At 37.2% G+C, this 16,331-nt stretch overlaps 1 protein-coding gene across 1 annotated transcript in view; it reads left to right on the forward strand.

Moving 5' to 3' along the window:
• Positions 1 to 16,331, forward strand: part of LOC139125851 (cubilin-like) — a 164,436-nt gene that overhangs the window by 115,744 nt on the left and 32,361 nt on the right. Inside the window, exon 9 of the mRNA XM_070691949.1 lies at positions 6,172 to 6,238. The gene's annotated coding sequence lies outside the window, so the exon portion shown is untranslated. The remainder of the gene's footprint in view (positions 1 to 6,171; positions 6,239 to 16,331) is intronic.

The following is a 16,331-nucleotide window of genomic DNA, read 5'->3' on the forward strand; positions in this document are numbered from 1 at the left end:
ACATTTGATCTACTCAAGCAACGGACTGTGTTTTTATCTGGCGTTTTTTCGTCCCTGGTGGCAGAATTCGTTGAGCATTTCTAGACCTGTGGTTCCGACGCCGAATTCTGTTTTCAAGATTGCGGCTCGATCACTATATGGAAGACGTTAGACCTTTTGCTCGTCGGTGTGGAACATGTCAACAAATCCTGCATCGCTCCCGTTCAGACCAAGTAGATGCAAGGCTGGCCGTAAACACGTTAAGCCGAGGTATCGAAATATTCCGACAATTTTGACAAACGACCGTGCCAAAAGTTTCACGGCAGGTATTTTCGAACCAGTGCTCTACACGAGATCCCGGTCTGTGAACAGGTGATTTCTTGTTATAACCCGACGGCCATTCTGACTTTAATCACAACTCGACCAAGCCAATTAGTTGTGAACAAACGGGACTCTGTACTGAAAAAGATTCCAATGATATCTTCATGTTTCAACAAACAGCAGCTCAATGCCGCTCTTTAGAACGCCCGTTCTATCAACGGTAAAATTGGCGCAATAGCAACAACTTTAATAGAAGAAAATTTGGACATTCTGATAATCACGGAGACATGGTTGACAAGCAAAGATGATCTCATTATTGCTGAGATTAATTCTTCAATAACCATCACCAGCTGTCTCGCTCCAATCGTCGGGAGGCGGTGTCGCAATATTCGCACGTTCCAATCTCAAAGTCGTCGCAAAACTATCCCATGTGTTCCAATCCTTTGAATGTTTAGACATTACATTCAGATCCGTCAGTCAATCCTGTATACCATCGCCATTTATCGTTCTCCAAACTCTAAGAAGAACAAAGCAACAATCAGTGACTTTGTCTCTGAATTCTCATCACTCTTAGAAACAGCTGTGCCTTCACCTGGCCATCTTCTAATCGCGGGTGATTTCAATTTTCACTTCGACAACCTCCACTCGCCTGATACCATCAAGCTGTCAAACTTGCTTCAGTCAATGGGACTAAATCAACATGTAAATGAGTCGAATCATGCCGAAGGACCGCTGATTCTTTTCTACACTTCGTCAGAGTTGACAAGTCACTCGAGTCCGATCACAGTCTTGTGCACTTTGGACTAAATGTTCAGCGGCCACCCAATAACAAGCTCAAGATATCACGGCGTGACTTTAGCACAATCAACACAGCAGACTTTAAAAACATACTTACCAATGTTTTTGCCACACATCCATGTCATGATGATGTCGAGCGTTTGTCCCACTTTTTCTACAATGCTGTCACCGAAGTACTCGACGATGTCGCGCCTATGACTGAAAAGCGGATTATGATAAAGTACGGGCACCATGGTTTTGTGAAGAACTATTTGAAGTGTGAAGGCAACCAATTCAAATATTTTACCATCTAATATACCTCTGAAGGATATGCCTTCAAAATTCTTGAACTTTTTCGAGTCCAAGGTTTCCAAACTTCGAGAAGGCCTTGATGAATGCTCTGACGCCTGGAAGAACGATGTGTTACCGAGTCACACCGTCACCGATTTTGATGCAGTATCAGTTGACGATGTTACGACACTAATAAAGCGGTCGTCCTCAAAATCATGTGACCTTGACGTGTTGCCATCGAAGTTCGTTTAAGATTCTATCGATCTGATCGCACCATTCCTTACTCAACTTTTCAACGCATCACTTTCGTCTGGCATCGTTCAAAGTCAATTCAAATAAGCTATTATTTGGCCACTGTTGAAAAAATCACATCTTGACCAGAATATCTTGAAGAACTACAGACCAGTGTCCAACTTACCTGTCCTATCAGAAGTCTTGAGCGTATAGCTGCCCAACAGTTGTACGATCATCTCTACAGGTATCAGCTTTTCACAAGATGTGAGAGTGCATATCGTGCCAACCATAGCACTGAGACCGCTCTCGTGTCCATAACGACATCATGCTTGCCCTGAATCAAAAGAAGGATGTTCTTCTCGTAACGCTTGATCTGTCCGCCGCATTTGACACGATCGACCACGGTATTCTATTACATCGCCTCCGATCTAGATTTGGCATCACTGGTACAGTACTTTCGTGGTTTCGATCATATCTTGCCGATCGCAGTCATCGTGTCAAGGTTGGAACTGTGTTTTCTCATCATTCGCAAGTGAAGTATGGCGTTCCACAGGGATCTGTCCTCGGGCCAATTTTATTCACGCTCTACACAGCACCACTAGAGGATATTATAGTAGGCCATAATCTTGACTACATGATGTACGCTTATGACACACAGATGTACATTATCTGCAATAAACCTGAAGATGTTAGCGCCGGTGTTGAAATGTGTGTTGATGATATTCGCGGATGGATGAGAAGTAACATGCCGGTAACAAGATAACAAGACGATAACAAGACCGAAGTTATTCATTTTTCATCACGCTTGAAACACGACATGGCAGAACTGAATAACCTTAGGATTGGTGAACTTAACATCACTCCCTCTCCTGTCGTTCGGAATCTTGGTGTTATTCTCAACAGGGATTGCTTTATGTTTGAACATATCAGTCAACTTTGTAGGAACGCATATTTCTCTTTATCAAGAATCGGTAAAATTCGTAAATTACTCGATAAGCCCACTACTGAGAAACTCATTCATGCATTCGTTACCTCTAGACTCGACTATTGTAACAGTCTGGTCTATGCATTTCAAATGACCAACTGAACCCTCTGCAGTCTATTCGGAATGCAACAGCCCGTCTCGTCACAGGTCAGAGGTTTCACTAAGTTTTGAAACAGGGGGCCATATGAAAATTACAGGCGGCCAAGCCATACCAACCGTCAAGCGTGTGGATGTTTGGTTATATGACACAGGGCTTGAAATTAGCGGTAGTCCTGCATCCACAGACTACCACTTTTCCCTGGGGCTACCAAAACCCATGGAATGGTAGCCCACATGGACTACCAAAGCCTTGGACAGTGGATGACATGATGTTGATCGCTGTGAGATAACTGATGTTCATACAGTCAACCAAGCAAGACACAGAAAGGCTATAGACTATGACTTTGTTATGCAAGTTAAAAGGCGACAGTGCAGTCGCATTTGTTGCGACAAACTTTCAATAAAATATCATTATCTGAACTGATGTATTTGGATGACAGGCTCGGGAAATGATGGCCAATGAAAATTCATTTTCATAGTTATTTAATCACAATGTATCAATCACAATTAAACACAAAATTATTCAAACTGCAAAGAAAAAGCTTTGGGGCAATCCAGAAAGTACGCTTTCCGAAGTGTATGAGGTCATCCCATGAAAGTATACAATGGTTGAGAAATATGGCCAAAATTGCCACGAAAGTATTGAGAACATGACTGTACCAAGTTGTCATCCTAAAATTCATGGCCAATCTATTTAGCCATGCTACCGGTATGTGTGCATGTGCTGTGTGAAAAGTCGTTGTCATGGCGAACATCAAAATTTGCATATAAGCTCTGTGTATGTGTAAATAGGTAGGGTCCTCAAACTTTGAGGCGTCACCGTTGTCCACTACGCATGTTGTACCGTTCTCCTAAGGCTATGATATGCAGGTATTGACGTCAAATGACTAGAAAATTCACTTCCTTGATAGAATCATGCTTAATAAATCTTTCATTGTCTAGATATGAATAAAAAATATCCTTTACAAAAAAACTCCTTTATGCATGGAAGCTACCAGACCTTGTCACTGGGCTACCAACTTCAGAAAATGGTAGCCCAGTGGGACTACCAGGGGAAAAAGTTAATTTTTTTGAGCCCTGTATGACACGTACCCCCCATGGCCAAAAATACATGGTTCCAAATTAGCTATAAAAAGTTGGAAAACAGTTAATCAATCACAAAATGGTAAGTTACATTAATTTTGTATTTCCATGTATTGCATTCAGAAATATGACATTATGATCATCCACAAAGGAAGCTGGGATCCCTTAGCGATACGTGTAGGCCTAGGCTATACTATGTAAGGCAAGGTGTTTACAATCCACGGCCATGGATCGCGGTAGGCGATTGCTGATGCATTCAGAAGAAACATTTCCCGATAAATATTCATAAAACGCCGCATAAGTATCAATGTGATCTGAGAAATTGCCATCGGCTGTACCTTTCTTCATCAACCCGTCTATACAATTTTGACCCAACTGAGTCGCTTAACCCACATCTCATGGCCGACGCAATGTTGCGTTACTGCACATGCTCAATGACCCCTAACCTCCAACCACCCTGTGTACGTGGTATAGACGTGTTCTATGCTGTACCGGTACCTACATCTGTAAGCAGTTAGCGAGGCATCGCGCGATCGACAAATGCGAGCAAACGAACACAATATTTTCACTAAAACCCCGCAAAAGTGTTGAAAACAAGTAATTCAGCATTAAGGATACAGATCATTGTAAACTTTTGCCGATATGCTGTATTTGTTACCAGCTATTTATTCCTGTAAGCGGCACAACAATTACATGATTTTCAGGTAATAACAGGCAGCCATGATCGCCTTACAGCCGGCCATATGGCCGGTGGCCGGCTTTTAACGAAACCCCTGCAGGTACACGCAAATATGACCACATCACCCCTGTTTTCATTGATTTACACTGGTTACCTATGAAAGCTCGTATACAATTCAAAATTTTATTGGCTACTTTTAAGATTGTTAGAGGTGATGCACCGCTTTATCTGCCCGATTTAATTGATCTGTACGTACCATCAAGAAATCTGCGATCTTCTGAGAAATTGCATTTAACTCCTTCTCGCGGATATTTAATAAGTCCTACGGTCTGAGAGAGCATTTTCGGTATGTGCTCCTTTGCTGTGGAATGCACTGCCTTCAGAAATTCGTTGTGCCAGAAATGTAACTTCTTTTAAACGTTGTTTGAAGACTCATCTTTTTACTAAGTTTTACTCATAATTGTAGTTTTTTTTAGTTTTTAGCTGTTTTTGTATCTTTTAAATACTTGTGTTCAGCGCACTGAGACGTTTGTGGAGTGCGTTTTTAAAGAATTAAATATTATTATTATTATTATACTATTCATGTTGCCGTGAGTTTGTGGGGGTTCAAATCCCGTTAGGGTTATAGTAGAAATTATATTACTTTTAAAACATACTGCAGCGTATCAATAACGTTTCGAATTTTCAACGACGTCAAGAATTGCATTTTCATTGTTCGTATTGAATTGAGAAAAAAATGTTGAGTTGTAAAATAGAATTCAGAAAAAAATGTTTAGTTGTAAGATCGATGCGAAATTTAGAATAATAAAGTAGCAAGTAATAGTTTGGGCTTGCATTTGACACTATACCACAAGGCTTACATCTTACAGAATCAGTGCTAAATGTATGTAGCTTTATGTGCATAAGTTGGCATGTTTGATGTATTTTTCATGACATTGTAATTCTGTTTACTGTTTTCTTATGATAAGCGAACAGAGGAGCAAAGTCACTTGATTAAGTGCTTCAGAATGTTTTATATTGGAATATATTTTAAGCAAATATTTGGAAGAATAATCCTATATTCTCGAAAAGTGCTGTCAATCTGGCTAGTTTGGAACACTAGCTCTTCGGACTATCAATCACATTACCATAAGTCCGCAGAGGCTTTTGACCGACTATTGCTAGTAATATTCTCTGAAATTGCAATGCATGTATCCATGTGTGTACATGTATGTATGTATGTATGTATGTATGTATGTATGTATGTATGTATGTATGTATGTATGTATGTATGTATGTATGTATGTATGTATGTATGTATCTGTCTATCTATCTATATGTGTATGTATGTATGTATGTATGTATGTATGTATGTATGTATGTATGTATGTATGTATGTATGTATGTATGTATGTATGTATGTATGTATGTATCTATCTATCCATGTATCTATGTATCTATGTATCTATCTATGTATCTATGTATCTATGTATGTTTCTATGTAATGTATCTATCTATGTATGTATCTATGTATGTATGTATGTATGTATGTATGTATGTATGTATGGATGTATGCATGCATGGATGGATGGATGGATCTATCTATCTATCTATCTATCTATCTATCTATCTATCTATCTATCTATCTATCTATCTATTTATCTACCTCTTTGTATCCATTAATCGACGAATGTATTAACCTATGTACATGTATATCTCTTCTGCATTTAATCTTGATCTGTAGATCCAGTTACCGCAACAACTTGCGAATCTGTGAGCACTCTTTTGCCACAACCAACAACAGAAAGTATGTATGTATGTATGTATGTATGTATGTATGTATGTATGTATGTATGTATGTATGTATGTATGTATGTATGTATGTATGTATGTATGTATGTATGTATGTATGTATGAATGTAGGTAGGTAGGTAGGTAGGTAGGTAGGTAGGTAGGTAGGTAGGTAGGTAGGTAAGTAGGTAAGTAGGTAAGTAAGTAAGTAAGTAAGTAAGTAAGTAAGTAAGTAAGTAAGTAAGTAAGTAAGTATGTATGTATGTATGTATGTATGTATGTATGTATGTATGTATGTATGTATCTATCTATCTATCTATCTATCTATCTATCTATCTATCTATCTATCTATCTGCGTCTATCTGCGAATGCATATTTGTCCTCTTGCGCATCCACTTTCAGTAAAGTCATCGACTTTTCCTTTACCATTAGGGGAAGGCTCCATTAACTTTGATGGTACCTGAAACCCGAGTTGCTGCCTGCCAACTCGGGTGACAAACAGAAGACTTTTAATCCCAAAGGTGTTAATTTTCCATTGTTGCGATTATCTTATCGAGCTGGTGCTATGATAGGAACGTCATGGCTGTGACGACTCACTCAATACCACGGGCACACACATATGCTTGCACATGGAACTATGTTTACAGGAAAAAGTGAACTGTCCTTTTTTAAATGCAAGTAATCTAGTTTATTCTTTAATTTAGGTTCTAAACTAAGTTTTAGAAATACGGTGAAACAAAATATCGTTCTTCATTCATTTTCATTCAAGTTTCCTATTTTCGGACGCTTCACTTCAGTAACGCGCATTGATCATATATGCAAATGTGATCAGCACAGCATGGAACGTTCTTTCCAATTGTCTAGATTTTTCTTGCACTTGCAAACAACGTAACGAGTGAGTAAGGACTCCAAGAGCTGCGCGTATCCTGTGATATTACATCTCCTATAGAGCGAATTTGAGTCAATGAATTGCTAGTCGGATCCGTCTGTAAACAGTATGGCCACTCGTACATATTATAAGAAAGGAGAAATAGTAGAGGCAGTTAACGAGGCCGGTCGGCGGACGGCACAATTTTCAGTGATTTAATTCACGGTATTAATTTCACAATAAAACGAATTCGCGAGCTTACCATCGATTTTTGGTGATGATTAATATAATTGAAAAAGAGAGCTAAATTCCAGTGTTCATGTTTGATAAAATTCCAAATTGACGACATCCCAGGTCAACCTGTACGACACCGTATGTGTACAACACACCTGCAGTCGATTAGTCGATTGTGGCACAGTAAGCTTACACTATAATGCAATATCGGTCGACCCACAGTCCCTCTATCCATGCATTTCTGCAGTTGTCTTTCCTATTCTGCTCAGTTAACAGACATGATTTCACAGAATATTACACAGAAAACATATTTTATCATATTTGGAGGCACTGAATACTAGCATTGCAAGAGAAAGGGACGACAAATTTTCCGGTTTGATTCCAGCCGTTGCTTGTGCTACGTCAACACACTCGCAGCGATCAACCCCAGAAATTATCGCACACTATCATCATTTACGATGGGAGAAGGATCACGAAAAACAAACACCGGTTTCAGGATATGATGATTTCTGTCTTCGTGTCGTAGATAGACGCAGAGAACACATAATAGAGCCAAAAACAACGAAAATTCGAGAAAAGCGTACACACAATCGGGGACTGTGGCATGCAGGACAAACCCAAGCTCCGCATTATCACGTGACTGCCCCTCGTATCGCGGTTTGGCTGTGCGGTCAAGGTGATTGACACCTTTTACAATAGGCGTTTCCAGACCGGTGGATAGAGCATGGAGGTAGCTCCATGGCTAGAGGGACTGTGGTCGACCTGAAAATTGACACTGTGATCGACGTAGCGTTTCAAAAGTACGAAAAATGAGACCAAGTAATTGTTTGTTTATTTAGATTTGATCTAAAACCTCCGGCAACCAACAGACAAAGTCCTACTCTTACGCAGAAAATCAATAGTCCGTGGGCTGGAGGGGCCCACCGTGCACCCCCCCCCATAAACCTACTACATGGGTATTTTTTTGTTCTTTGGGATCTGCTGAACTAGAAAAAAGATGTTAACATTGGATATTTTGGGATGCACTACCTGTCTGCACTGGTTTTTGATTTGTATGTACCGCAAAAAATGGCGAAAAATGGGTAGGGGTAAGGGGTACTATATCCTCCCCTAAATTGAGTAAACTAGCATGAAATAGCACAAACCTTACATTTTGGAAAGCTCAGATACTGCTCTTTCTGAGGAATACCAACTTTAGCAAAATTAATTTGTGTACATAGAATAGGACGACTTTAAAATGAATTTTTTTGACAATTTTGAAATTTTTTACCCAAAATACCATGTAACAATTGTGATCTACTTTTTATTAAGCAAAATTTTCACAACTTTTTGTGTTTAAATTATTCATTCCGACATATTAAACAAGAAAAAAAAGTGTTAACATCAGATATTTAACTATACACTACTTCTCTGGCGTCAATTTTGAATTGCGTGTATCTGTATGGGGTGTGCAAAAGCTAGGGGTAGGGGTACAACATTCTTTCCTTGATGAAGTAAACTGGCATGAAATGCCATATACCTTATAGTTTTAGAGAGCTTAGATACTGGCCTTTCTAAAATGCATAAGTTTTTAGTAAAAAAATATGACGTCATAGAATTGGATAACTTTAAATCGATTTTTTCTGGTAATTCAGCAATTTTAACCGGAAGAAAATACGATAACTATTGTTTCCTCCCAATGAAGCAAATCAAACAGATTTATGGATGTTATTTACTAATTGCAATGTGCTGAAGAAGAAAATAAATGTCAAAATTGGGTATTTACAATCCATTATTGTCCCTGCTCACTCAAATTGCAAGTTTTGCTACATTGGTATATCGTGAATGGGCATTTTATTGTTATGCAATGAACTAATGCACAGCCTTAAAAAGAAGACTTTAAAACGCACACACATAGTCATATTGCCATTTTCTCCCTAAAGTAAATAGATTGTTGATGACTGTCTATTTTTATAATTTACTTTTTAAATATTTTCTATGAAATAATTTTGATAAGACGTATTTGAAAATTGTGTATGCCTCCTTGTCTTACTTATACAGCAAGCATTACTAACAATCTATTAGGCCGTGGGCTAGAGGGGGCGTCTACGTGCACCTCCCCCCCCCCCCAACCGCACAGGATAACAAACCTGTATTTTTCAGAAGCCTTGGGATCCCTAGAATAAGAAATAGGATTTTAACAGACAAAATATAGGGACTCAATAGCTGTTACGGTAATGTTTTGAAGGGTGCCGCAAAATCACGATTTTGTGACCCACATGGATTTTTGTCAAACCTGTCTTCATGTACGTCATCTGCTGAGCTTACTGTTTAACATGACCTGGCTTATGGGGTATCATTAGAAAGGTGATGTATTCTTCTTGATAATGTTATATAGCAATATGCAATATCTTCTATAGTTTTTATGAAATAGGGCCATAATTTACCCCATACCCCAAAGTTTATGTCGCAAATTACTGTCAAAACTAATCTAAATTCTACCAATTATTTACCTAGACATAATACAAAGGGTAATGCTGTGTATTAACTTTGTGTTATTTGCTACAGGTACATGTTAGAAACCTGAAATAAACTTTTGACAGAAAAAATATTGGGATCCTGTAGCTGTAACAGTCATATTTTGAAGGGTTCCGCAAAATCACAGTATTACTGAATCACATTCGTTTTTGTTAAACCTGTCTTCTTGTAAGTCTTCTGCTGAGCTTATTTTGAACATAAAGAGGCATATGCGATATCATTTGAAAGTTAATTTACTTCTCTTCAAAATGATATATTGCAATATGCAATATCTTCAGATAGTTTTCATGAAATGAGACCAAAACTTACCCCATACCCCAAAGTTTTATGTCACAAGTTACAGTCAAAACTAATGTCAAATTCTACCAATTATTTTCCTAGACACTTTACAAAAGGCAATGCTTTGTGTAAAATATATTTTATTTGGTACAAGGACATGCCAAAAATATGAGTTAGACTTTTAACAGACAAAATATTGGGGTTGAATGACTGTTACTTGCATGTTTTGAAGGGTACCGTGAAGGCAGAGTATTACCGATTCACATATGTTTTTGTTAAATGTGTCGTCTTGTAAGTCATCTGCTGAGCTTACTTCTTACCATAACCTAACTTATGGGCTGCAATTAGAAAGACAATTTATTTGGCTTTAAAATGACATATTGCAATATACAATATCTTCTATAGTTTTCATGAAATGAGACCAAAACTTACCCCATACCCCAAAGTTTTATGTCGTAAATTACTGTCAAAACTAAATCTTAAATTCTACCAATTATTTACCTAGACATTATACAAAAGGCAATTCTTTGTATGAAATTGTTTTATTTGATACAGGTACATGTTAGAAACTTGAAATAAACTTTTAACACAAAAATATCCGGATGCTGTAGCTGTAACAGTTATATTTTGAATGGTACTGCAAAATCACAGTATTGCCAACTCGCATACATTTTCGTTAAACCTGTCTTCTTTAAGTCGTCTACTGAGCTTATTTTTATTATAACGTGACAAGTTGGGCATCATTAGAAAGTTAATTTACTCTTCTTTAAAATGATATATTGCAATATGCAATATCTTTTACAGTTTTCATGAAATAGCACCACAACTTACCCCACACCCCAAAGTTTTATGTTCCAAATTACAGTCAAAACTCATCTCAAATTCTGCCAACTATTTACCGGGACATAATACAAAGGGCAATAATTTGTATTAAATTTAGTTTATTTGCTACAGGTTCATGTTAGAAACTTGAAACGAACTTTTAACAGAAAAAATATTGTGATGCTGTAGCTGTAACAGTAATATAATAATTTTGAAGGGTACCACAAAATCATGGTATTGCCAACTCGCATACATTTTTGTTTAACCTGTCTTATTGTAAGTCATCTGCTGAGCTTTTTTTTAAACATAAGTTGGCTATTGGGGTATCATTAAAAAGGTTTTTTTCCTTTGATATAACATATTGTAATATACAATATATTCTTTAGTGTTCAGGAAATAAGACCAAAACTTACCTCATACCCCTAAGGTTATATTGCAAATTACTGTCACTACTGATTTCAAATTCTACCAAGCTTTTACCTAGACATATTACAAAAGACAGTGATTTGTATGAAATTTGTTTTATTTGCTACATAGACATGTCACAAATATGAGATAGACTTTTAACAGACAAAATACTGGGATTGAATGGTTGCTGCTGTCATGTTTTGAAGGGTACCGTAAAGTCACAGTCTTGCCCACTCGTATGTGTTTTTGTTAAATGTGTTATCTTGTAAGTCATCTGATGAGCTTACTTTTTACTCTAACCTATCTTATGGGCTATCATTGGAAAGACAATTTTTGCCAGAAAGCGACCGACATATTGTAATATGCAATATCTTCAATAGTTTTCATGAAATAGGACCAACACTTACCCCATATCCCAAATTCGCAAACTGCAAAGTTTTAGAACAGATGTAGTTTGCAAATCAAACTAAGGGCTGGGGTGATGAGATGTTTGCTATTTCATTACAACTTAAGATGATATTACAATATTACAATGCATATTACAATATGTCAGTCGCTTTCTGGCAAAAAATTATATCAAAGGAAAAAAAACTTTTCAATGATACCCGAATAGCCACCTTATGTTAAAAAATAAGCTCAGCAGATGACTTACAATAAGACAGGTTAAACAAAAATGTATGCGAGTTGGCAATACCATGATTTTGTGGTACCCTTCAAAATTTACTGTTACAGCTACAGCATCACAATATTTTTTCTGTTAAAAATTCGTTTCAAGTTTCTAACATGAACCTGTAGCAAATAAACTAAATTTAATACAAATTATTGCCCTTTGTATTATGTCCCGGTAAATAGTTGGCAGAATTTGAGATGAGTTTTGACTGTAATTTGGAACATAAAACTTTGGGGTGTGGGGTAAGTTGTGGTGCTATTTCATGAAAACTGTAAAAGATATTGCATATTGCAATATATCATTTTAAAGAAGAGTAAATTAACTTTCTAATGATGCCCAACTTGCCACGTTATGTTAAAAAATAAGCTCAGTAGACGACTTAAAGAAGACAGGTTTAACGAAAATGTATGCGAGTTGACAATACTGTGATTATGCAGTACCATTCAAAATATGACTGTTACAGCTACAGCATCCCGATATTTTTTGTGTTAAAAGTTTATTTCAAGTTTCTAACATGTACCTGTATCAAATAAAACAATTTGATACAAAGCATTGCCTTTTGTATAATGTCTAGGTAAATAATTGGTAGAATTTAAGATTAGTTTCGACAGTAATTTACGACATAAAACTTTGGGGTATGGGGTAAGTTTTGGTCTCATTTCATGAAAACTATAGAAGATATTGCATATTGCAATATATCATTTTGAAGAGAAGTAAATTAACTTTCAAATGATATCGCAGATGCCTCTTTATGTTCAAAATAAGCTCAGCAGAAGACTTACAAGAAGACAGGTTTAACAAAAACGAATGTGATTCAGTAATACTGTGATTTTGCGGAACCCTTCAAAATATGACTGTTACAGCTACAGGATCCCAATATTTTTTCTGTCAAAAGTTTATTTCAGGTTTCTAACATGTACCTGTAGCAAATAACACAAAGTTAATACACAGCATTACCCTTTGTATTATGTCTAGGTAAATATGGTAGAATTTAGATTAGTTTTGACAGTAATTTGCGACATAAACTTTGGGGTATGGGGTAAATTATGGCCCTATTTCATAAAAACTATAGAAGATATTGCATATTGCTATATAACATTATCAAGAAGAATACATCACCTTTCTAATGATACCCCATAAGCCAGGTCATGTTAAACAGTAAGCTCAGCAGATGACGTACATGAAGACAGGTTTGACAAAAATCCATGTGGGTCACAAAATCGTGATTTTGCGGCACCCTTCAAAACATTACCGTAACAGCTATTGAGTCCCTATATTTTGTCTGTTAAAATCCTATTTCTTATTCTAGGGATCCCAAGGCTTCTGAAAAATACAGGTTTGTTATCCTGTGCGGTTGGGGGGGGGGGTGCACGTAGACGCCCCCTCTAGCCCACGGCCTAATAGATTGTTAGTAATGCTTGCTGTATAAGTAAGACAAGGAGGCATACACAATTTTCCAAATTTATACGTCTTATCAAAATTATTTCATAGAAAATATTTAAAAAGTAAATTATAAAAATAGACAGTCATCAACAATCTATTTACTTTATAGGGAGAAAATGGCAATATGACTATGTGTGTGCGTTTTAAAGTCTTCTTTTTAAGGCTGTGCATTAGTTCATTGCATAACAATAAAATGCCCATTCACGATATACCAATGTAGCAAAACTTGCAATTTGAGTGAGCAGGGACAATAATGGATTGTAAATACCCAATTTTGACATTTATTTTCTTCTTCAGCACATTGCAATTAGTAAATAACATCCATAAATCTGTTTGATTGCTTCTCATTGGGAGGAAACAATAGTTATCGTATTTTCTTCCGGTTAAAATTGCTGAATTACCAGAAAAAATCGATTTAAAGTTATCCAATTCAATGACGTCATATTTTTTTACTAAAAACTTATGCATTTTAGAAAGGCCAGTATCTAAGCTTTCTAAAACTATAAGGTATATGGCATTTCAAGCCAGTTTACTTCATCAAGGAAAGAATGTTGTACCCCTACCCCTAGCTTTTTCACACCCCATACAGATACACGCAATTCAAAATTGACTCCAGAGAAGTAGTGTATAGTTAAATATCTAATGTTAACACTTTTTTTCTTGTTTAATATGTCGGAATGAATAATTTAAACACAAAAAGTTGTGAAAATTTTGCTTAATAAAAAGTAGATCACAATTGTTACATGGTATTTTGGTAAAAAATTTCAAAATTGTCAAAAAAATTCATTTTAAAGTCGTCCTATTCTATGTACACAAATTAATTTTGCTAAGTTGGTATTCCTCAGAAAGAGCAGTATCTGAGCTTTCCAAAAATGTAAGGTTTGTGCTATTTCATGCTAGTTTACTCAATTTAGGGGAGGATATAGTACCCCTTACCCCTACCCATTTTTCGCCATTTTTTGCGGTACATACAAATCAAAAACCAGTGCAGACAGGTAGTGCATCCCAAAATATCCAATGTTAACATCTTTTTTCTAGTTCAGCAGATCCCAAAGAACAAAAAAATACCATGTAGTAGGTTTATGGGGGGGGTGCACGGTGGGCCCCTCCAGCCCACGGACTACAACGTTTTCAAGCGTAGACTCCCGCGTAGACTTTCCCTTCCGACAAAACCCCTCCACAAAACGCGATGTAGATCTATGATCGACTATGGATGGATTGACGTGGCGTTTCAAAGGTATGAAAAATGAGACTCAGTAATTTTGGTTGCTTTACATTCGATCAAAAACCTACCCATCAGACAAGGCCCAACTCTTACGCAGAAAACAAAAGCTCTGAAGCGTCGACTTTCTCTTCCGCGTTTGAGACTTTCTTCTCTTTCGCGTTTGAGAGAAACAAACGTCGGCTTTATTCGGAAATGGCCAGCTATTGGTGGGCGTAACGTCAGTCCAATGGTAAGCGGCACCCGATGTGAACGTCGGAATAATTCGGGCTGTAGTCGGGAAAGCAAGGATGACCTCGAGAGCGATTCCCAGTATACAGTACACGTTCGCAGATCGCGGTACTACAGGCTGATACTAGATAGCAACAAGTTCACCGCGTAAATTGCTAGATTACATATAGCCACATAGGCACTTCTGAAATGTTATCTCCGGCTTGCAAGACAACAAATATCAAAATATTATTATCAAAACCAGAATTTCGGGGCTAGAGAGCGAAACATTGCTGAAAAGTAGCCGGCCAAAATACGGAAGTAGCCGGTCAATTTGGCCGGCATCCGGCTAAAAATGAACACGCTGCAAACAGAGAGGCTTGTTGCGATGGACAAGTAGCCTTTGGCTTTTGACCAGAAAAATAAGTGAGTGTTCATTGATAATTCAAAGACTGGATCCGATGACACCAAAGTTTGCGCGCTCGTGACTTTCATTGGATTGCATGCACCTTTCCGCAATGTGAGTCTGAACTGCAATTGAAAGAGTACGTTTTAGTAAAAGTCCTGTTTTGTTGTGCTGATTTTCGCTACCGTACTTTCTTTTATAGGGATATAAACATTCATACAAAAATAGCTTTTCGTATGCAAAATAAGCGTACGTTAATTAACTGTTATTGTTTATACAACATTTTATTTGAAAGGGATTCTATAGTACCATCGTTTTTGTAAACTCTTCATGCAATTTTATGAACTAAATGATGACCTCAAAGTAACAGCAAGTGCTGGACGGCACTTTTAACGCTGGTCGGAAATCCTGAGTGCCGGACAGGGGAGCCATCATCAAGTCAGGCGCCGACTGGCATTGGCCATGCTAAAAGTAGTTCCGGCAGTGCTAATGTTTTGTTTACACTAAAAGATAATCTGTTCGCATATGTTGACATAGAGATTAATCCTCTGATAACCAGCTCGGGTTACTCGGGTATGTCCAAGTTAATGGAGCGTTCCTCTCATGCTTTCTAGTTTAATTTCCTTTTTCAAGTGACATTTTAAAATTTACTTGTTATTTTTGCCATTTGAATGGTAGCGATACAACAAAGAGCATTGCAATTATTATTAACATTTTTTTGTTGATGTAAATTTAATTGATGATCGGTTGTACGAGAATATAACTCGTGTTCGTGTTTTTTAGTTTGTTTTGAAAATAATTGTCGGTCAATATATGCATATGTCGGTAGGCGTGTCAGAATGTTGCTGTGAACCGTTCTGTGGATAAGAAGATAATATGAATGTGCCATAATCTACATTCTAAGATTTAACTTTATAGCGCATACATGCATGTTATGATTTGCGTTGCACCATAACATATTTGCAAACATGTTAATTGATGGTGTTTTGTTTTAAAATTAAATCAATAAATGCATTGATTTGAGAATGCATGCA

The sequence above is a fragment of the Ptychodera flava genome (assembly GCF_041260155.1).
Source record: "Ptychodera flava strain L36383 chromosome 3 unlocalized genomic scaffold, AS_Pfla_20210202 Scaffold_26__1_contigs__length_13983176_pilon, whole genome shotgun sequence".
Classification (NCBI taxonomy): domain Eukaryota; kingdom Metazoa; phylum Hemichordata; class Enteropneusta; family Ptychoderidae; genus Ptychodera; species Ptychodera flava.